This window comes from Eptatretus burgeri, chromosome 9, assembly GCF_056783735.1.
Source record: "Eptatretus burgeri isolate ZD-2024b chromosome 9, Ebu_testis_v1, whole genome shotgun sequence".
NCBI classification, from domain to species: Eukaryota; Metazoa; Chordata; class Myxini; order Myxiniformes; family Myxinidae; genus Eptatretus; species Eptatretus burgeri.
Window position 1 is genome coordinate 40396969 of NC_140969.1, and position 25101 is coordinate 40422069.

General features: G+C 46.7%; 1 protein-coding gene and 1 pseudogene across 2 annotated transcripts in view; one reads left to right on the forward strand and one right to left on the reverse strand.

The window, feature by feature from the left end:
- PARP2 (poly(ADP-ribose) polymerase 2) overlaps positions 1 to 25101 on the reverse strand; it is a 141682-nt gene that overhangs the window by 17552 nt on the left and 99029 nt on the right. The gene's annotated exons all lie outside the window — the stretch shown is intronic.
- LOC147019992 (signal recognition particle RNA) lies at positions 16343 to 16488 on the forward strand (annotated as a pseudogene).

Below are 25101 nucleotides of genomic sequence, written 5' to 3' on the forward strand. Positions count from 1 at the left end.
TAGGCTAAATGGAGCTAGTCTAGCAATATCGGCAATAGATGAAGCAGTAACATTTGACAACTCACCAATTATTGCTGAAGTTTTTGTTCTTGCACATCCATACTTTGAAGCAACTTTTGAATCTGGAAACATCTTTTGAAATAGAGGTCCAGCATGATCTGAGACTGATATGGGCAAGTTATGTTCCACAATAAATCCACTAAAGAGAAGTTCCACTCGGGTAACATCCTCTTCCTCGCTTGTCCCTTGTTTGGTGAAATAATTCAGAAGTGTACCGGTACTCGTGCTCGAAGATCTCTCCTTTGCAATGTCTGTGTGCAGTTTGCTTCCAACGTGCTTCCGAATATCATCGCGACCTCCGTGCTCAACTGAAATATCAACGCTGCATACTGTACAATACGCATGATGAATTCCTCTTTCAGACTTTCGAATACACGGGTATTGGAGACTGTATTCGGTCTTGTACTTCTGAGACCATTTCTTGGTCTTCGTAAGCTTCTTTTCTGCCATTTCGTAATCAACATCGAGGGCTTGAAGCATCGGTAACTTCGAAGTCGATGTTCCACAGCTGCAGCGCGACTCGTAGAACTCTAGCGGCTGTTAAACACCGCACGGTGGTCGCGACCGCCGGGCTGGTACGGGGCCCAGCTGCATGCAGTGAGCGTATCGCATGCATATACACTGTGCATACATACCGCATGCACTGTATTGCACACATACCGCATGCACTAAATCTCAGTGCATGATCGCATAAGCGAGATCCAGACCCAATGTTTCGCTGCTCCTCATTTGAATTTGCAATTTTTTACGTACAATTTGGTAGCAGCGAACGTTATGGAGTTACCACATGCTATACGTAGCAGACGATGCTTTTCATTCAATTCTCATACTAGTACATTCTGATTAGTGAACAGTGCAAAAATATCAAAATTTCGGGAGGATAAGGATAGTGATCGTAAGGGCGGGAGTTTGGGTGAATTTTCGGAAGCCTCCCGATGAAAATCGGGAGGGTTGGCATCTGTGAAACTATGATCTGCTCCACCTACCCCTGTCAACCCCCAAGCTCACCTCCTTCCAAATTTCCAATTCCTTCTTCATGGGAGTTTGCTCTGTATCCATCTTGTCTACGCGCCTCCCCCCCCACCCCCAATTCATCCTCCCCGACCCCCCCTTTCCGCTCCAATTATGTGATGTGTCCAATAGGCCAGCGGTATAGGTCAGATTTTTTTGGTACTTAGGCTGAGGTCACATTTGCCACGGCAGCCGTGGGGTCTCCAAAATCTGCAGCCACTCGCAATTCTACGGCGGCCGCAGTATTTCCACGGTCACACAATGTAGCAGTCACATATGTTTTTATTTTTCAGGGAGCCGCACGGCGTGTTTATAAATTGTGGAGACCGAAAACGTGGGGGTGCCGTACGGTCTTTGATTTGATGTCGCACGGTGACCTTAGGGCGTTCCTGCGGCGGCAATATAATTTTCAAGGCAGACGCAAGGAGACCTCAAGGTGCCCGCAAGGCGACCGCAGGGGGGCCTAAGGCGAACGTGCGGCCAGACGGACGGTAACGAGTGGGTATATATACCAGTCCTTTTTTTACTGAAATAAAAATATACCAGTATATATATATATATATATATATATATATATATATATATATATATATATATATATATATATATATATATATATATCTGAATATACTATAACTATAATATACCGTGGTCCCCCAGAATCCGAACGGCCAAGCTGTTTGAACAAATTGGAATCCGAACAATTTTTTCGAGAAAGTTTGGCCCTAAAAACCCAATACATTTTAAAAAACTGAACACAACGAAGCGTTCATGTTTGTTCACGTGTCTCCCCCACCTGTTCGACCCGCATCTTCGCGCTTTGTTCATTCAGTTCGTCGGTGGAAGTACTCAGTCACATTTGCTCTCCGGCGAGGATAAGGCGGCCGTACTCCCTCTGAATTGACAGAAACGTGCGGCGGCCGCAGAGAAACTGAGGTGGCCTTAGGGTGGCCCTACGCCGTTTGGCTATATTTTACAGGCCGTAGGGGCGCTGTGGAATTATAACTGCGGAGTTATAACTTTTTTCATTTCTACGCTCGCCGTAGCAATTCGACAAAGCCAAGCTATGACGTAGATGTGTTCCACGTCAACCATACGTAGGGCGTACGGTGGGCTTGCATTTTCCATGCGGCTGCCGTAAGCTCTTCTTAATGAAAAATGAATTTTCCCAACCCCCAAAAAATTACGGCACCTCCACGTTTTCGGTCTCCACAATTTATAAACACACCGTGCGACTACCCGAAAAATAAAAACATGTGTGACTGTGACATTGTGTGACCGTGGAAATACTGCGGCCGCCTTATAATTGCGAGTGTCCGTACATTTTGTAGACCCTCCGGGCGCCGAGCCAAATGTGACTTAGGCCTTTCCTCATGTTTTCACCTTCATTTTTTTTTTTTAATCATCTTGTGTTTTAATTATTAACAAAAAAAGCAATCCGATCACGTGGTGTGACGGACTGTCGGGCAAGGATTGAATTTCACAGCAAAACCGGTTGTAATTTTTAATATCCATGATTACGTCAGCCCGATGCATTTGATGAAAGTGATTGTGGTTCTGGGGGCATGATGTTTGATGAGCTGCCCTGGGGGCAGCGATCTCGCAGAGTGCGTGAGCGATCGAAACCCAGGCCGGAGCTCGAGCCTGTGTGGACCCTTGGATGTGGCGATTGTACCAGTTTACATACAATACACCGCCACCGAAGGTCAAAAACTCATCCTATTTTACCTTAAACATGGGGAATTTCAGTTTAAAGTGTCTTGAAAGTGGGGTTTCTTTGGGTCCACGAACGGATTAATTCACTTTGCATTATTTCTTATTGGGAAAATATTTTTTGAATCCGAACTTTTTGCAATCCGAACAGCCTCCTGGAACGAATTAAATTCGGATTCTGGGGGCACCACTGTATAGGCAAACACCTATACTCCGATACTAGCGGTAGCGCACGGTGGACGCATGGTCGATGCAGACTGCCACGGAGGCCGTACGTAGGTGCACAGTGGGCGTAGAGGAACCGTGCGTCGACCTTGCATTGCCCACAGGTAGTCACACAGACCGCAAGGCCACCGTGTAAATAGTGTGGCCGCCGTAATTTTTCGGGGGTTGGGAAAATTCATTTTTCATTGAGAAGAGCTTACGGCAGCTGCACAGAAAACGCAAGCCCACCGCACGCCCTATATACGGTCGACGTGGAACACATCTACGTCATAGCTTGGCTTGTCTAATTGCTACGGCGAGCGTAGAAATGAAAAAAGTTATAACTCCGCGATTTCATTCCACGGCGACCCTACGGCCTGTAAAATCTAGCCAAACGGCATAGGGCCACCCTGAGGCCAACTCAGTTTCTCTGCGGCCACTGCACGTTTCTGTCAATTCAGAGAGCGTACGGCCGCCTTATCCTCGCCGTAGAGCAAATGTGGCTGAGGCCTTAATCAACTGGATTGACACAAAGCTACAAGAGGTCTCATATGAAAGATGGGGATCTCAGTAACTCATTTTGCCCTGTTGTGCTCATTTTTTTTGGTGTGCGGCCCATAAAATATTCACACCTGAAGGATAGCCCCATTAGAAAATTTTGACCATTTCCGAAAATCAGTGAATTAGCCATAACTACAAAGCAATGCACCCTATTTTTACATGATTGGTATTGAAATGTGCAGAATGAACAAGGGAATACCACTAGTTGATTAATCGAATACTTCTAGATAAATATATGTACATTTGAGTGCATTTAATAGAAAAAAGACGTAATTTCCGGACCGCTAACTTCGAAAATCATCAACTACAAAAATAAACATCTGCCAATTGTCATATTTTTTCTTTATTTTATATGTGTTCAGTTTACCATATCAATATAATGAGAATATTTTGAAACAAATTTCTACCAGAAAATTATACGATATAGTGACTGAAGTTTGCACAAGTGATGTGATAACTATATGTTACACCAATACACATTGTTCTACGAGAAATGAACTAAAACATATATTTTGAGCGAGTGTCCTCGATATGTTCAACCATCACTGTCCGTGTCATTTTGGTCACCATGTGACAGTTCGTTGCCACACTGCCTGTCACTGGTGGCACACATGCACTCGTTAGTGAAAGGCAAACTGTCTTGTGAGCAGCTGCAGCTGTTGGTACATGGTTCACTACCACGGCATGAACACACAAGACCATCTAACATCTCTGCTGATGTGGGTCCATCAAACAATGTGGGATGCAGCACACCTTCTCCTCTGTACCATCCACGACCCAATGGTGTGGGAATTTCTGGATTTGCCAGGTGTGCATTCATCCATACTCGGGTTTGGTGAACGGATCTCTTCACATGTTCGAGAAAAGCTGGTTCGGACGGAGGCAACTTATGCACTGGGACATCTTTGGTCGCTGTGAGTTTCTCCCGAAGATCATTTAAATTTGTGTGTGCATCCATATATTTCCCTTGAGACTCATACATGGCACTGACTAAATGTCTTTAAGCAGCCACTGTCTCCTGGAGATCGTCAGTGGCGAGGACTTCGAGGTGTGGACCATTATTCTGAAGATGCAGTGTCTTCATAGCTTTCCATGCTTTCTTTTTACCATAGTCGAAGAATGCTGATACAGAGTCACATCCTGTCAGGGCATGAAACGCAGGAAGCCGGCTACACATTTCTGGAAGCAAGCTGTAACATATCTGATGGACCGGGATAAGCTTGCATCCTGCTGATGTTCTTTTCTCTATCCATATTTCGGCAGTGTCCCGCAACTGTGGAAAGTAGTGGACTGCTAAGACAAGCAGATCAGTGTCTGCTGATTTGATTGTAATGGACCCACGCACATTGTTACGTCTGAACTCATCATCGGCATGCTTCACATGAAGAAATATCCGAGAATCTGCCTCTTCCTGCATTGATGTGAGTTGACTGTCATGATACATTCCTGCAGATGAAAGGCATGCTGTAAGCGAACCATCAGAGAAGCCACCAACCAAATAGATCCGCTTTTCTTGGTGATCTGAAAGTTATTTTGCTGCTGGTGCATGATGCGTGACATGACTACAGATGAAGTGTGTCAAGGTGGATTTGTTTGATGATAGAGCCATGAATTTTGTCCATTGTGGTACTGGGCGTCCAGCAATGACTTGGGAGCTTCGGGATCCACCAGCAACAGCAAGGCGTCTCGTTCTTTCCTCTGTCTTCACAGAATTGACATCATCATATTGGTCGAAGACGTCGATGAGGGTGTGGTGTGTTTTGATGCAATGAAGCAACTGGTTTAGGTAACACTGTGCCAAGTTACCAAACGTACCACCATTTCCACCCAGGATATGGAGTTCAGCCATAGCATCACTGCTGTACACGCTGCAATGTTGGTTATCACTGGCAGTGTTTTTGTGCTCTTCATCGACTAAGCCCTCGAGAATATGCCCTAGTTCTGCTTTGGTGTTCTTCCGTGGAGCTCCATCTTCATGAAAGATAGATGTCGGAACAGACGTAATGGGATAGCTCAGGACGTGCTTCATGTTCAGGTCAGGGTGGACTTGAGTCAATAGCAAAGCAGGGCGGAAAACCATTTCCGGGTTGATTGCAACCAATGCTTTCTGACCCAAAATCAGGATTTTTGTTTTCTTTTTGGAAATCGAAAACGTTTTGAGTTTGGATTTTGGGATTGGCTGGTACATGCCTCTCTGCCCCCCAATGCAAAGAGATTCTGTGATGTACTCTTCCATCTGTCTTTTCCCCAGGTCGTGGACAGACAACAAGGACTTCTGAATATCCTTGGAAGCGATGACACCACTTGATATATTCACAAGATGTTCATCTGGATGATCAATGGTCCGGAACGGATGTGTCATATTGTCTTCGACATGACAAATCAATCGCTGTACATGCTGTTCATCACGGTTCAGAGCTGCAGGGCACATTTGTTCATGACCCATGTCGTCCTTGTGGATGGTCCCACTTCTGGATTGTATGGCAGATGCATATTCTCCCAAATTTTGTCATGTGATTGTCCATCGAAGTAGTGCAGACTCCGTTCTCGTTAAGCCAACAATGCCACCGCTGCTCTTAGCATCCCGAATGACAGTCGATTCAATGCCCATATCGCTCCATACACCATCAAAAGTGCCTGCTGCTCGTCGTATCGCAAACTTGCCTTCTTTGAGAGCTCCATGGACATCAGCTGGTAGTTTCGTCATATCCAACAGGTACAAGAGGGCTCTTTGTCTTATAGTTTATGGGAAATCATGTGATTTTCTGAAATGGTCCAAATATTCAGACGGTTATATCCTTCAAATGTGAATATTTAATGGACCGTACACCAAAAAATGAGGACAACAGGGCAAAATGAGTTACTGAGATCACCATCTTTCATATGAGACCTGTTGTAGCTTTGTGTCAAGCCGGTTGATTAAACTCCTAAAATATAGCCCTTTATCGAGGTTTACCGCTGGCTTACAAGTCTCCCTCTATTTGATCCTTCGACCCTGCTGTTGGTGTCCCCCCCCCTCTTTCTACTGTTCATTTTGTTCTGTTGCATTCAGTGAACTCTTACTCTTCCACGGACCTCGACTTTGTACATGAAAAAAAACAAGAGAGAAAACAAAGAAAGACTGCCAGACTGAAAGCGGTAAAACTGGAGCATGATCCTTTGCAACAAGCAGTTCTTAAACAGGGTGAGAGGCTTGAGCAACTGATGGTGGGGCAGCAAAAAACGACCGAGATGATTGAGAGGCTGCAGCAATGGCAAGAGTGCCTGCCACAACGATATAGAGGTTGTGAGGACACTGATCAGCTGGTGCGTTATGGTTGCAACCAATCAGGACATTTTAAGTAAACTGCCCACAGGAGAGACACAGGCACTTTTATAGGACACCATCACTGGGTGGATCGGATCCACAGTTAAACTTGGCAGAGCCTGCTACCGAGAGTCATGTGGCAGACCAAGTTGCTACACAGGTGTAATGTAATCATGGACATAGTATGGGCTTACATACAACGCTTTATGGATATATATATATATATAGTTTATCAATGGTCTGCAAAAATGTTAGCTTGTACACAACCCCACTGTTAATGGGATAACTATATAAAGTCAAAAAGACAGCAATTTGGAGAAAAGGGGTGGGTGGAGTTGGGGGTTAGGAGAGAGCCACGCTATGAGAGATGAAAAGTTTTATCCGTTATGAACGCCACGATTGGCCATTCGTAGCTGATCATAGAATTTCTCTGAAAGTCTGTTCCCACTATCACAATGCGGGGCACGATTGAAATCGTGGTCTCACAGAGCGTGGTGTTTGTCTTGTCTAAGATCGATCCAGATCACCACGATTAGGAAGCACGATTAGATGCGATCTGTCACGCTTTGTTACGATGCAATACGATCTGCTACGATGATCCCGATTGCCAATTGATCGTAGAAAAATTTTGAACCGTTCAAAAATTTTCTACGATTAACACGATTGCCACGACTGACCTCAAGATCGAATAAAATCTGATAGGATCACCACGATTAGTCCATGATTAAGACCACAATTTCAATCGTGCCACGCATCGTGATAGGTGGAACCTAGTTTTAGGTGGAGTCCAGAAATGAACCAGAAATGAAAAGTTAAAGAAGGGCTGCATTGCACATTTTCAACTAATCTGATCTGGAAATTAGCATTCTTTTTACAGCACTCAAGGTTGGAAGTGTTTCCTTTGCACTCATCTATTTATTTGGCGTGGAATGAAAAATCTTAACGTCTACTTTGAAGTAAACCCCTTTGAAAATGTTCTAGGTACAGCATGCCACACAGTTATTGACTATCCTGCACACATGAAAGGAATATGCCTGCTGTGTTTGAACGGTTTCTGCCCATATGGCCCACAAACTCATTCCCATTTGCACTGAAAACTGCACATCAATAGTGTAGAAGCATATGTATGAAACTCTAATACCGTGGGCATTGGATGATAATTTTTTTGCACCATGGATTTTATTGCAGACAGATGCATTGAGAATCAGAAAAATCATGATGCCAATTTTTGTTTTGCATTTTGGGTACATTTTGGTGGCTTTTAATGTGGCCCCCTAAAATACCATTATCGCTTTTTCGGTTGCAACTACCAGTTTCAAATATTGTTATAAAGCAAAGCATGAAGCATATCAAATTAAAGGTCTGAACATTTGTAATATATATATATATATATATATATATATATATATATATATATATATATATATATATATATATATATATATATATATATATATATATATATATATATACACTGATTTTTATTGTCCACAGGTATCTATGCCAATTTCCCTGGCAATAACAACCATAATGGAGCATATATCCAGATGCAAATGTTCTTATTTAAAAGTCAATCAATTAGAGAAATGTACCGTTTATGCTTTATGGTATGTTTAGTGGTTCACATAAAGTATATCTGTTCTATGGTATACACTTAAGTAGTCAACTGTAATGAATAGGTCAAAATATTTGTTGAAACAAAAACTATCAAGTTCAGAGTAATGCAGCGTCAGATAAGTCATCTTCATCCATGCTGTCCTCATGATCATTTCCTCTGAGTCTGTCATTGCTGTTTTCACATTTGTCAATGTTCGCGTCACAAACACATAACTCAAATAGCCAAATAATGCTTCTTGCAAGAGCAGGATCCACTGGCACATCGGCTCTTGCCACAGCCGCACTTTACAAGCTCTATAACAGCTGTCGGAGCTGGTGGGAGGCCAGAGACTCTTGGGACATTCTGATTATTTTCATCATTCCATCCATAATTAATTGGCGGAGGTAAGTCCGGATTTGGGGAGTCTGCCAGTAACCAAACCAGAGCTTGGTAATGAGCCCTGAGAATGTGCTCCTTCAGAGATGCCTTTGTTGGGGGCAGTTTCTCAGCCTCCGCTTGATTTTTCTTGAACAAGTGCCATCGTAGCTCTCTGACTGTTTTGATACCGAGTCTTGGAGCGAACAATAGGCACACAAACTCTTCTCGACTGTCCATCACTTCAGCGGATAGATAAGCTGTTTGTCCCAGCTGAGCAAATGCCTGGTGTATGTTTCCATTTGCTTTTTTGAATTGTTTCCCGCATGTTTGCTTGCCTTTGCCTGCGATCCGTCCAGTGGTATCACTGCCAGTGAAAGCGTGGAATCCAATGAGACCAGCAGCATTATTCGCATCAAGGGATTAATATATAGGTTGCAATTTCACCAAGCGCCTTCTCGTACCTGTGCCAACTAGCATAGATACATCACCCAAGAGCGGCAGTTTTTGTAGAGCAAGAATGAACACATCTGTATCAGGAGACATGATATGTATACTTGAAGCAATTTGGGAAGTGCTGACGGCATGTAGGATGAGTAGTGTGTCTGCTTTGGCACATCTGACACCTGACGATCAGACTTGTATGCAAATATTATAGTCTGTGTTATGTTCCGTGTTACTAGTGGAATGCTATGCTCTCTTTGTGTTGACTCAAGTGTTAACATCGGCCCTATTAGGATCCAGCGGATGAATGCCTCCAGCGATTTGGGAACTTGATTTTCATCTAACAGAGAATCTTGAAATTTCCACGGCTACTTTAGAGCTTCAGCGATGTCCCTTCTTATTACCTTGGCATTTTTGAAGACGGCTTTCATGTTGCTGCTCGCATCGCCAGCTGCCTCGTCCAGGTTGTCAATTGCGGCTCTTTTTGTTCTAGACGTGTACATCCGATCTGGTTCATTCATATGCGTAGAGCAGCAGAACTCAACATCATCAATATTTTCTACAAGCTTACGCTTCAAACGTCTCCTTGATATATGCGTATCATTTGAACCATTGACTCTGAGGATATTTTGATAAGCTGCTTCTACCTCACCCATATCCAGGATAGATCCTGATTTCAGCAGGCTGCTCATCAAGTAGAAGAATTCAATGTCCGCTGAAACCTTGGTTATTACTGCTTCATCGTCTGCTCTCTCCTGCTTTACCTGAGTTCACTGAACGTGCTTCACCCAACAACACAGATGGTATTTGATATCAATCGCATGGGCATCATTTGGATCGATTGCAGCACTCAGATTTACTTTCCACTGCTGGTTATTGCTGTACTCAACAGCTTTTCAGAGCTGTTCCCTGGTGTTGAACTCACTGATCTGGTGGAGTGCTCCTTTCTCTGAAGATCCATTACAGAAGAAGCAGTTGTTTTTACCCCTCAGCCTGAATTGGCTAAGGGGTATTGTCGTCATAGGCGTTGTCCGGCGGGCGTCCAGGCGTCCGTCCATCTGTCAAGTTTTGGTTTCTGTCAATTTCGAGGAGAACGCCTTGTCCGATTAAATCCATTTTTTCAGGGTGTGTTGGGGTTGAGTTGAGGAAGGTTCCTTTTGAAAATGGGCGTGCTGCGATTTTCAATGTGCCCTCCATGGCAGCCATCTTGAAATTGGTTTCCGTCGATTTCGAGGAGAACGCCTCGTCCGATTAAATCCATTTTTGCAGTGTGTGTTGGGGGTGGGTAGAGGAAGGTTCCTTTCGATAATCAGTGCGATGCGATATCGAATATGGCGGCTAGAGCAGCCATCTTGAATTTGGTTTCCGGACAATAACTTGAGAACGGCTTGACTTATTGATTTCATTTTTGTGTGATATAATGGGGGTGTTTAGAGGAAGGTTTGAGAACGGCTTGACTTATTGATTTCATTTTTGTGTGATATAATTGTGGTGTTTAGAGGAAGGTTCCTTTCGATATTCAGCGCAATCCGATATCCAATATGGTGGCGAGAGCAGCCATCTTGAATTTGGTTTCCGGACAATAACTTGAGAACAGCTTCACACATTGATTTTCTTCTGGCGAGGTATAATGGGGTTGAGTAGAGGAAGGTTCCTTTCCATAATGGGCATGCTGCGATTTTCACTGTGGCCGCCACGGCAGCCGTCTTTAAATTGGTTTCCGTCAATTTTGAGAACGCCTTGTCCGATTAAATCCATTTTTGCTGGGTGTGTTGGGGTTGAGTAGAGGAAGGTTCCTTTAGAAAATGGGCATGCTGTGATTTTCAATATGGCCACCATCTTGAAATTGGTTTGCATCAAGGGGCTGAGGGGTTACGCCCACTTTGCGATGCTATTTTTATTGTATTGTTTGGCACCAGATCGCATGTAACGTTCTGTTGACGATGGGTTCTCATGTGGTGGTGGTTGTGTTTTGAGGTTCGTTCTTTCTGGTCGTCCAACTTTCATTGGTTTAGGTACTTCGCCTGCTTCCAGTGCAGCTTCATATCTGTTTTTCAGCCGCTCAATATGGATTTTGTGCACTGCAATTTTATAGCATTCAAGATGCCATGTGACACCTTTCTGTGATAGTTCATTTGCCATCACATCACCAAGCTCTTCTTGGATGGATATGTACTTATTATCCCCAAAGAGCGACTGGCTATTCACACTCTGGATAAAAAGCTGATACGATTCTGGTCTTGGGTGTTTTACGAGTTTTCCAGATGCTTTGCAAATGCAGCATATATTCAAACCTGCCAAAGATGTAGTGCAACTTGATGCTTTTGTTTTGGAACTGAAGGACTTGGGGATGATTCATCCATAAAGATAACTTGAGAACAGTTTATTTCAATGTCCACTCGACATAAGTTCCTTCACCCACAAAGCTTGGAGGTTAATCTACAACTACATCTCCTACATCAGTCTTTTAGTCTGGACCCTTGACCACTTCTGCTATTATCATAGCTAACCTGAAAGGCAAAAAAATTAACATACATTGTATGTAGAATTGTAGCATGTCATAATGTTTAGAAAAATTAATTATCTTGGTGACATTGCAGTAATTGATTTAACAAAGGCTGCACAGCATCTGAAATTAACAAAAATTTCAGATAAGTCACTATGGTTATGTTCATTGTCATTATTGGTATTATTAACATATTCTAGGCTGAATTCTGCTCAGTTTGATATATTAATGCCCAGGTTTAAACCAGAAAGAAAAAGTTGGTAAATTGTTATCATTGAAAAAGTGCGATTCAGGGGTAGTTCACGTATCGGCTTGAAAATAATATTTGAAATGCTCAAAAAAAATTGGCACCATGATTTTTCCGACTCACAGAATCCATAAGAATGAAAAAATATATGGTGCCAAAAATTATCATCTGGTGCCCACGGAATGACATAGGCCTCTACACTATGGTGTGTGGTCTTTGAGCTTTTTGATTGCACTGAAAAGTGTGAAAAGGTTGTTTCCTCCCCCTCCCTAAATCTTTGCCCTCTTCAAAGTCATGTCGATTTGTTTGGTAAGTTCAAGACTACATGGGAGTGCAAATGCAAAGCATTCTGATTCTGGTCTAACTAATTCACATTAGGGTGCTGTCACAATCAATCATTAGGATTGCATCCACTTGCTGGCTATGAGAAGCATATACCTCGAGTGAAGCAAAATAATCAGACATGTGATGTCGGCATCTTGCTGAGTTCCTGAGCCTTTTGTCAATGCAGCAACCACTGCACCAGCATGCTATGCATGTACCTTGGGTTCATAGCGCTGACTCCCAAATCTGGTTAGAATTAAAAGATGATCTCACACTGACAAACTCCACTGTTGGTGTTGAAGCACTACCCCCTTTTTGCCACTGAGGACCCAAACAAGGTAGATATTCACATCTGCACTCACACCAAGTGACTCACACCACAGCATTATGCTGAGTATGAAAGAGGAAGAATGTAGAAATTTATAGAACCCCACTCCTCCTTTACATATAGAGATAGACATAGAGGTTTGGTCACCCAATCAAGATCGGGTTATAAGTTGGGGAATTTTAGCAAATTGTATTGACCATCTGTGAAAAAATTGCTTACCAAAAAATTTCTTCACCAACATATTCATTGAGGTGTCTACTAACACCTATCAATTAGTGTGAACCGAAATCCTTGTGGAAAATTCTGGGGAGGCAATCAAAGTTCAGGTGCTCAGAGGGCCTGCGCGAAAAAAATCGGGAAATTTAACTTTTGCCAATATTGACTTGTGGGATGTCAAACTGGGGGTTTTTTGGGGTGCTGAATTTATTCCAACCATTACATTTGAGGAAAAATGAATCCCTGGCCGTAAAATATTGATATGATACATTTTTAGATATCTCAGACTGTGTTTTGCGGTAATTTGGCTCAATTGATTCAGATTGTTCAAATTGTGCTGAAACCAGCAAACAACATTTTTGAAACCACTGCTATATTGTTGGTTATACTTGTGCTCATGCTCAGTAGAATTATCTGTGTTAGCCGACGTTAGCTAAGAGCTTTTAGCTATAAAATTGTGTACCGGACTCAATAGAAGTTGAATATATTCAACGTAGAGTGGACCTATTAATGTTAAAACACATCACTGGTATGTGTGTTCTCTCTGTTTTGTGTCAAAATTTCATGTCCTGTCTGTTGTTTACAAAAAAGTCTTTTTTTTTTAGGACAGTATGGACAAAGATGTGACTGAACCTGGCTTGAGGTGTATCTGTGGTGGTTCCGGGATATAAAAGCATACACTCTCAAAAGTCTCCAATAAAGGCCACCCACGGATCTTATCACATTCTGAGCTTGTGGGCGATGCGGCGTTGATCGGGAGACTAAATGAGGACTGGAACAACGGAGAAGACATCAAGTTGAGATACCCTGTGGATTGTAAAACAGAGTTGTATAGTCGTGCGAGAAGTATATCCACTGCAACTGAAACAGCTAATCATAAGTTTTCGATGCCACACGGGACAAGAAGACTGGTGTCCTTCTCAACTGGGTTCAGCAGCACTCCCAAAGACCAAGTCAACGCTGATCAAGCAGAAGAAGTTGGCAGAGCCATACAGGCTAAGATGGATGGGAAAACTGTTGTGGATGCAATGGTAACCAAACACAAGGTCAAATCACTTGCAAGCCTCAGATCTGGACCCAAAGTCAATGGCGAGAAGCTGGTCATTGACTCACTGAAGCTATTCAACTGCCTCATTGTCATCAGTGAGCGTGAAGTCAAGACCAAAGAAGCTCTGCGCTTTGAGTTGACGCCAAAACTGATGTCTCTGACAAAAATCCAAAGTTGTGAAAGCCAGACAAGGCTGCCCAAGCAAGGTCCCTGAAGGCATGTGTGACACCTGTTGAACAACCCCCCTGCACAAGCCTTGTGGTTGATGGTGGGTGGCTCCTGCACAATGTCAAGTGGGAGGCTAACCTTACTTGGAAGGATGTTGCCAAGAGCTACCTCCGGTTTGTGAAGTCCATGGGGAGCCATCGCCTCCGAATAACGATGGTCTTTGACGGATATGGCAGCTCCACCAAGGACCATGACCACTTGAGACGAACAAAGAATGCATGCTGTGACATTCAGATTCGTTTGGATCTCAAAATCATCATTGCAAGAGAAAAGTTCCTCGATAACAAGAACAACAAAGCCCAGCTCGTTCTGCTCCTTGCTGAGACATTTAGTAGGAATGGAATCGGTGTACAGTAATGCTCCGATGATGCCGACACCTCCATCGTCCGCACAGCTCCAGATGAGGCAAGAGAGTCCCCTGTCGAGGTGAGGGCTGAGGACACAGACGTCCTGGTTATGCTGATTCATCATGTTGCAGACCATACAATCTTCCTCACGACAGCCAAAGAAACATCTTACGATGTCGGAAAGATCCGGGAGGCCCTCCCAGATATATACCGGAGGTATCTCATCTTCTGTCACAGCTTCTCTGGCTGTGATACAGTGTCTGCAATTTTTTGGGTTTAGCAAACCAACTTTGCTAAGCAAGCTCTGCAAGACTGATGAAGCAGAGAGGGCAATGGACGTGTTTATGGACTTCCGAGCTGAGAAAGGTGATATCATTGAAGCAGGCTGTGATCTTTTCATGCTCATGTTCCATGGGAAATCCTCCAAAGACTTGGAAGACTTGAGATTCGACATCTTCAGCAAGCGAGCTGCTACTGGGAGCATAAAACCTGAGAAACTCCCCCCGCCAACAGGAGCTGCAGCACAGCACTCTCTCCGAGCTTACCTCCAGAATAGAGACTGGCTGATGCTGCAAAGTCCATCTTTGGATTCCTGGGACTATGGATGGCAACTCACTGAGCAAGGATATGCACCAGTCCCTTCTACAGACCCCATTGCACCAGACTACCTCCTGACGTTAGCCAGCTGCAACTGTGCGGGGGACTGCAGCTCACTCAGGTGCTGCTGTAAAAAGCAAGGAGTCAAGTGTATTTCTGCTTCAGGCATTGTCATGGTAACTCTTGCCTGAACATAAACCAGCTGGATGACAAGAGGAGTGAGGAAGATACTGGGGAGTTTGATGAATAAGGTTGTAAAAGCTGATGAAGCAACATTTTCATTGAGCACAGTTCTGTTAAAAATGTCAATAAAATACATTTTATATGATCAAGGAGTGTTTTTTTCTCAAAAATAATGGTTGGAATCAATTCAGCATCCCAAAAAAACTCAAGTTAGACATCCCACAAGTCAATATGTGCAAAAGTTAATTTTCCGATTTTTTGGCGCAGGCCCTCCGAGCACCCGAACTATGATTGCCTCCCCAGAATTTTCCACAAGGATTTGGGTTTGCACCAATTGATAAGTGTTAGTAGACACCTAGATGAATACGTTAGTGAAGAAATTTTTTGGTAAGCAATTTCTTCACAGATGGTCAATACAATTTGTTAAAATTCCCTAACTATATTTAAACTTCAGTAAACTATCAAGATTGATGTTTAGAGCTGCAAGAAAAATCAACCCGAGAGCACACCACAACAATGATGGGCCAAATGGGCTCATTTTGTTGTTCGAGGTAGTACAGGATCATACAACTAATTGTACTCAGTGTAGCCACGTGGCAACTGTGTACACTTTGTATGTTAATTTCCATCATACAAACAGAATATAAATACTTAAATGCAATTGGTTTGATTCCTGACAAATACAGTAAGTCACCTTCAAACACGACCTGGGAGAGCCGAAGAGCAAGCCAAGCTTCGCCCGTTTTGGCACCGAGGACCCTTGATCAATTTGAGTTAGAGTTATAATTTATATTTTGCGTTGACCAAGCACGTGTTACAATAATGTGGTCCAACAAACTTCGGGGCAATTGGCCAAGCGGTATGAAATTGTGTAAAAAAAAATCAATGAAAAGTCTTCACATAGACTCAACTCACATATATATATATATATATATATATATATATATATATATATATATATATATATATATATATATATATATATATATATATATATATATATATATATATATACATACATATATATATATATATATATATATATTACCGGGCGTAGTGGCGTGCGCCTGTAATCCGGCTACTCGGAGGCTTGGGTTGGAGGATCGCTTGAGGACGGGAGCTCTGCTCTGCGCTGGCCTGCGCTATGAGAGGGTGTAGGGCAGCCCGGAATCATGGCAAAATCCAATCCTTATCCCTGTGTCATAAGAGGCGACCAGGGTTGCGTCAGGAAGGGCATCCGGCGTAAAACCTGTGCCAAATCAGTATGCGGATCATAACGGAATATCTGCTGTGGTGACCCCTAACGGGAGCAGCCGAAAGACGAACAACAACATATATATATATATATACACATATATATATATATATATATATATATATATATATATATATATACACATATATATATATATATATATATATATATATATACATATATATATACATATATATATATATACACATATATATATACACACATATATATATATATATATATATATATATATATATATATATATATATATATATATATATATATATATATATATATATATATTGTTGCGGATTCGCGCCCGCCGGCGTGCTGACGGCCACGTAACTCGAATCGCGGCACGTCGCCCACCGGACGGACAATCCAGTCGTGACCCTCTCGGACTAACGCCGGGAACCAGTCACGGGTGGACCTTTCGGTCTCACCGTGATCGAGCCAATCAGCCCCCGCGTGGGATAGGGTTGCTCGCCAAATTCGACCTACCTAAGTACCCACGCGGAGGGTAGACCGGGCGATCGCACCTCGCCGCAGGTCGACTTCGGACACGGGCCACTTAAGCGACCCGTTCCGTACTATCAGAATAACCGAGCGGTGTTATCGTCGACCTCGACGGTTCGATTAATTATCGGGCGTATTCAGCCCACTACCAACCCTTTACGTGAAGCAAGATGAGGGTTCAATGGGGGAAAAGACGAAGCGAAGCGGGAGAACAGTTCAACAATAAAAGCACATTTATTCGCGGCACACGGGAAGCACACAAATACAATTCCACCAAATGCACACAAAAAAAAGAAAACACAATTCCATTTACACAAAAAGCAAATATAAGAGTGAAAACACAGTGCAGAGCTAATACCGACTACCGAGCACACGGCAACACTTATACAATTCTACTTCACAGACGGCGCCGACAACACATACCCAAAACCAAGGAAAAGAAATACCCTCAAGAATGAGGCAGGCCTGAGGCCGAGACCGGGTCGCGCCTACCCGTCTGGTGATGAGACGCGGAGCGGCGATGGCCCCGCAACCCGCGGGCCTCGTGGACGGTGTCTGGTAGGGGGTGGGAACGGGGCCCCCTTGGTCGCACTATCTCAGCGCGGGGGGGAAACAGGAGGGGGTTGCTGATGCTCGGGGTATAGAGGATCTTTATTATCCCTGGTGTGCGTCTCCACCTCGGCCAGGTCGCGCTGCCGGCCTCCCTCGGGCGTGCAGCTCCTGGCACCGACGCGAGCACCCCCTCGTCCGACTCTCTTCAGCTTCTCCAGCCACTGCAGGCTTCGGGCTCCAGACTTCCACACTCGTCCCCTTCGTTCCGACTCCTTCTCGTTCTCGTTCTCCTTTTCGTTCTCGTTCTCTTTTTCGACTGACGAACACCGTCCTTTTATCCCCCCGTAACTTCGCCTTTGACCCCCTCCCTTTGACCTTTCACCTCGCTCCCCATTGGCCCGAGAAAAAGTGGGCGTGAAGGCTTTTTGATCCACAAATTTGCATATATCGATCGCCCTGGGGGCGGGGCCAATTCGCCCCTCGCTCACCGATTGGACGGCAAAAAGTGGGCGTGTGTCGTTTTTGATCCGTTTTTGAAGCACAAAATCCGTGATTTTGTACACGCTGTTCGACGCGCGTTCTGCATGAGTCCAACACCGGTACCCACAGCGGGGCAAGAACGGTGGCGATGCTACGGTTGCGAGGTGTGACGGGAAGGTCGTGGCGGTTGTGGTGAAGCGGTGGTAGATGTTGTGGTTGTGATCATGGCGGTTGGTCCAAAATAAAGATAGTAAAAGAAAAACGGCTATCCTAAAGAGTCGCAGCACGTATAAATGACATGTATTCCCACTAGACAACGGGTTTGGGCCTAACTACACATGCACTTACCGAGATACCTCACCGAAGGGACCTGAATGGTGGTTTGCGAATCTGGTAACCACAACACTACCCCCTTCCCTTTTTACAGACTCGTCCCGAGTCGTCAAATTTTCGTGTGCCATCATGTGTAGTTTTCCCCTAGTACATTTTACCTACGGATCCCTGAGTGCGACATTCATGGTATTCGTGTCCCCAAAATAAATAACCTAAGGGCTGCGTAACTATCTAAACAAACTCACTCACACGGACGACTTAAATAAAATTGCCGGCGCTAAGACAAATATGCCGGGGGCGCACTCATATTTACAGTACATCTTACCTTAACTTACAAATTTTACACTAAACCATGGCCCAGGATCATTGAACTCTGCAAAAAGAAAGCAGTTAGCAGGGAGCTAGGCTGCCCGCATGCAGTCTCTGGCTCAAACAATGCAGGTGACAGGGAACGTGGCTGGCTGCTCACACGCAGTCCAAGGCCTTCCCTTTTGAACTGAACGCAGTGAACCACAACGGTGCATGGGCTGCACAACGTAGTCTCCGTGCCAGCTCAAGTGGCACACGCAATGAGCACAACGAATGGATGGATGAACACAAACACGGTGCACGGGCCGCCACTGCAGGCCCGTGTTGCAGCTGCCAACAGGGCAGTTCTTGCAGCTTGCAAACTGTTGCCTTGCGGATCCTGGCGCACATGGCAATGAACAGGGGGGGGGGGGGCAAAGCAAAAATTGAACGGGGCAGTGAACGTGGGCAGTGGGCATGGCATGGCAAAGGTAGCAGGCAAACACAGCCCGCCGAAGAAGGCCGCTGCAGGCAAACACAGCCGGCAGATGACTGGCCGGCACAGGCCTTGAAGTACAGCAGCTGCAGACGACGTGGCCGGCACAGGCCTTGAAGCAAAACACGGCCAGCCGATGGCACAGGCCTTGCAGCAAAAAAAACAGCTGCCGATGAAGTTGGCCGGCCTCCGCCTTGAAGACAAACACGGCCAGCCGATGAAGTTGGCCAGCCTTTGCCGTTCAGTGGAGGTTGGTGGAGGGAGTGCGGTGGTGCTGGCCACTTGGAAGGCGGGCTCGGACCTACCTACCTGTCTCCCTCCCACCTATCGCCTTTGCCTGTCACTGTACATACCCACTCCCTTAATTTGTCAAACCCCAATTTAGCCCCAACTTATTTTTTTGTTGTTTTTATTTTTACTTCCCCTCTATAAATCGTCCCCTAACCCCTTTATCGTCTTTGTTCGGCTAACCTATCCTGTCACCTAGCCTACTCCCAACCCCTACGTTCCCTTCCCGGAGTGGAATAAGGGAGAGCTAACGTCCTGTGTCGAGGCCCAACTCAAGCCTCAGAATGGCCTCCCCAGAGTTCGGCGATCTAACCCAAAGTGGGTCCAGCGGCCCACAACGAGAGCGAGGGGATGGATGGTGCGGAGGGGTACATCTCCTAATCTACCCTAACCATTTAACTGTTAAACTACCCCGGGGCTTTCAACAAGCGCCTCTCGCTTAAACTATTGGTTCTATAAACCCAGATTCCCGTCGCCTGTGTTGGTGTCCTCACAATTTCGGGCCTCGCCCCCCAATTTTCTCTCCGTGCCCTCACACGGTCTCCTGGCTGGGACACGTGGCTCCCTTTGGCAGGCACGACCCTCTGCCGAATCTCCCGCTATGGCACCCCCGGGCACTACACTGCCTCCGAGCCTACCAGCTCCCTAACACCGGGGAGTGCCCCCCATGGCACCTCCCCTGAAACGCACACGTGGCAGGCCGGCCTCCCGGGCCCCTTTCCGAGGGTCACCCGTGCCCACAACACTGCCCACGCGGCTAATGGCGCCCCGGGCCCCCGCACCAAGCAGGCGCACCCGTGCCCACTACTCTATCCCGGCCCCCCATGGGCCCATGGCCTACCGCGGCCGACTAGCCTGGTGCCCGGGGTACCCACTCAGCGATACTCACCTTTCGCAGCCACGCTCCCAAGCCCGTCAACAGGGCTCCTGCACCCCTCCAAATGGGTCTCGAGCCTACATTCCCACCAACAGCAAAACGACCTCCATTTTTCAATTTGACTAACCCAGCTAACTCACTTTACTCTGACCCCGGGGTCCCTTGGGCGGGAGTCACTCCTCCCCCCAATCACTCATCGCACCATGCATTCCCCATTCACTCCATACACACAGACCCGCTGGCCTCACTCACTCAACATGTACACGTACTCACCTCACAACCCACAACTCTTCAACACACACACCGCTGAACTCTGCCATCCTTCTAACTACATCCCCTAACTAACTCGTGCTCCCACGTCGTCCCTTATACTACAGCACGTTCCTTTTAACACTACGTAGCTAAACTACGTCCCCTCTACACATTCACTGTCTGTCACTGTCTCCAAAATAATCCCATAAATCAATTTCCCAACCTAAATCTGGCTACAATCCCTCTAACTAATCCATTCCACGGACTCCATGAGGACTTACCCCTGCCCCATGAAGTCGGTCTAACTAAGCTAACCCTTCCCCCTAACTAGTTTCCATCCTGTGCCCAGGTAAGGGGGTCTCCACCCCTTGCCCAGGAATCCTGTGCACCCGAAAGTGAGGCTTGCTGTCTTTTTTTTTTTTTTTCATGCGCAGCACCTGCGCGGCAACTCAGAGCTCGCGCACTTTGCACCTGGCCGTGACGTCATGCAGCTGCACGTGTTCCTCGTCCCTCCTTGGACGGTACCATCCGGCAGAGATACCACTCCTGCCGGATTCCAACCACACGTGCAGCCATGACGTCACCGTGCGCATAAAAAAAACACAAGCCCCACGTCTCGAGGGGTTTCCCACGCGAACACATGTGCTTTGCCCGTTGGAGCTCAACACACACGATCGCGTGGAGAACCCGTCCGGTCCAAATCCGTTTACCTGCCTAAACTTTGTCCGTCCGCGGGATCGGCAAATCCACCGCGTGCGTTTCCGGACCGGGACTTCACTCTCGCAAGCGAGCACGTGGTGGTCTCGTGCGTTGCACAGCACGGACCGCGTGCTCACTGCTGGGTGAACCCGGCACGGTCCACGAAACAACTACAGCCGCTACTCGGCTTTCTCTCCTCTGTCGCCGTCTCCGTCTCCATTCCACACACGCATACCTGCGTGTTACGACGCACACAGTCCACTCCATCACATTCACACCGGGAGACGCGGCTGCGTGCTCCCGCATGCCAACCGACATCTCCCTCTCATACCGCTCTCTCACACACACGGTCTCCCTTGCACACAGCGACCTTGCACACGGCCGTTCACTCACGCATGCGGGGGCACTCACCCGCGGTGCCTCACTCGCACTCCGTGCCTCATCCATACACGCGGGGGCACTCAACCGCGGTGCCTCATCCACACACGCGGGGGAACTCACCCGCGGTGCCTCATCCATACACACGGCGACACTCACACACGCGGTCTCTTCCACACACGGTGCCTCACCCACACACGCGGGGGCACTAACCCGCGGTCCCTCACTCACACTCCGTGCCTCATCCACACTGGCCGTTTCATCCACACACACGGCCTCACTCACACACGGTGCCCCATCCACACACGCGGGGGCACTCACCCGCGGTGCCTCATTCACACACATGGCGACACTCACGCACGGTGCCTCATCCACACTCGGCGTGCTGGGAAGCACGCACTCTGGCACCATCGCCACCACACCACTCACACACGCGGTCGCTTCCACACACGGTGCCGCACTCACACCTTGCACCACACACACAGGGACAACCACACTGGGGATTCGTGACCCCACAAGGGTCTCCGGGGCCTCTATACCCCCCAAGCTCTCCGTGCACCCGTCCACAGCACTCGTCCCCTCAACCTCGCAAAGCACGACCGAACTCACCTGGTCGTGACTCACCTCAAGGGGGCATACTCCCTCCCCTGGTTCCTGGAGGAGGCCATCCAGGTGCTCGCACTGGGTCTCCACCCAGTCCGCCAGCTCACCCCCATTATCCTCCACTACCTCTGTGTGTGTGTGTGCGTCACTTACCCCGTCTTCCTCGTGTAGTCTCTCCTCTATGGTTCCCTTCCCGGCTACCGTCACTGCCAACTCTTCACCCTTTACCTCCCTTGTCTCCACTATTATTATTTCCTTTGTCACGGCCTTCATGCCCGCCTGCAGGCATCGGCCCATGTTCTGCGTCTCACCCCGTAGCTTTCTCGTTTCTTCCTTCATGTTTGTTTCCATTTTCGTTTTCATGCGTTTTATTTCGTTTGTGAATGTATCCATCTTTTCGTTTATTTGTTTGTTCATGTCTTTCATTTCGTTTTTTATTTCATTTGTCATTGCCGCATTCATTTGTGCCAGCATGGTGAATAGCTGGGCCATGTCGGATGCACTCAAGTGAGCCGTTTCGGCAGGGGTTGGGGAAGGGTCTTGGTGGAGAGGGGGGGGGAGGTGTCATACACCGCGGCCGCTGCCGCACCCACCTCGGGCCCTGGGTTCAGTTGGGCGAGTCCGTGTTCCTGCACAATCAACATTTCCTGCTCGGGGATTCCATCCTGGGCCATGGACTCTACATTATTACACATATACATTTCTAATACCCCCGGCTCCCGCTCGCCTTGAGACGCCATCTTGCTTCTCGTGAAGGGTTAATTTGCTCGCTCGTAATTTGGAGGGAATCGGGGGTCGCTTCTCTCACCCCTGGACCGATTCCCGTGAATTTAGCCGGAGACAGGAGAGCCCGTTTTCCTGTTCTCCGATACCAGTGCCGCGAGGAGGGCGATGAATTTGTATCGCACGACCTGACACCAGTGTTGCGGATTCGCGCCCGCCGGCGTGCTGACGGCCACGTAACTCGAATCGCGGCACGTCGCCCACCGGACGGACAATCCAGTCGTGACCCTCTCGGACTAACGCCGGGAACCAGTCACGGGTGGACCTTTCGGTCTCACCGCGATCGAGCCAATCAGCCCCCGCGTGGGATAGGGTTGCTCGCCAAATTCGACCTACCTAAGTACCCACGCGGAGGGTAGACCGGGCGATCGCACCTCGCCGCAGGTCGCCTTCGGACACGGGCCACTTAAGCGACCCGTTCCGTACTATCAGAATAACCGAGCGGTGTTATCGTCGACCTCGACGGTTCGATTAATTATCGGGCGTATTCAGCCCACTACCAACCCTTTACGTGAAGCAAGATGAGGGTTCAATGGGGGAAAAGACGAAGCGAAGCGGGAGAACAGTTCAACAATAAAAGCACATTTATTCGCGGCACACGGGAAGCACACAAATACAATTCCACCAAATGCACACAAAAAAGAAAACACAATTCCATTTACACAAAAAGCAAATATAAAAGTGAAAACACAGTGCAGAGCTAATACCGACTACCGAGCACACGGCAACACTTATACAATTCTACTTCACAGACGGCGCCGACAACACATACCCAAAACCAAGGAAAAGAAATACCCTCAAGAATGAGGCAGGCCTGAGGCCGAGACCGGGTCGCGCCTACCCGTCTGGTGATGAGACGCGGAGCGGCGATGGCCCCGCAACCCGCGGGCCTCGTGGACGGTGTCTGGTAGGGGGTGGGAACGGGGCCCCCTTGGTCGCACTATCTCAGCGCGGGGGGGAAACAGGAGGGGGTTGCTGATGCTCGGGGTATAGAGGATCTTTATTACCCCTGGTGTGCGTCTCCACCTCGGCCAGGACGCGCTGCCGGCCTCCCTCGGGCGTGCAGCTCCTGGCACCGACGCGAGCACCCCCTCGTCCGACTCTCTTCAGCTTCTCCAGCCACTGCAGGCTTCGGGCTCCAGACTTCCACACTCGTCCCCTTCGTTCCGACTCCTTCTCGTTCTCGTTCTCCTTTTCGTTCTCTTTTTCGACTGACGAACACCGTCCTTTTATCCCCCCGTAACTTCGCCTTTGACCCCCTCCCTTTGACCTTTCACCTCGCTCCCCATTGGCCCGAGAAAAAGTGGGCGTGAAGGCTTTTTGATCCACAAATTTGCATATATCGATCGCCCTGGGGGCGGGCCACCCGCCCCTCGCTCACCGATTGGACGGCAAAAAGTGGGCGTGTGTCGTTTTTGATCCGTTTTTGAAGCACAAAATCCGTGATTTTGTACACGCTGTTCGACGCGCGTTCTGCATGAGTCCAACACCGGTACCCACAGCGGGGCAAGAACGGTGGCGATGCTACGGTTGCGAGGTGTGACGGGAAGGTCGTGGCGGTTGTGGTGAAGCGGTGGTAGATGTTGTGGTTGTGATCATGGCGGTTGGTCCAAAATAAAGATAGTAAAAGAAAAACGGCTATCCTAAAGAGTCGCAGCACGTATAAATGACATGTATTCCCACTAGACAACGGGTTTGGGCCTAACTACACATGCACTTACCGAGATACCTCACCTAAGGGACCTGAATGGTGGTTTGCGAATCTGGTAACCACAACAATATATACATATATATATACATATATATATATATATACATATATATATATATATACATATATATATATATACATATATATATACATATATATATATATATACATATACATATATATATACATATATATATATATATATATATATATATATATACATATATATACATATATATACATATATATACATATATATACATATACATATATATACATATACATATATATACA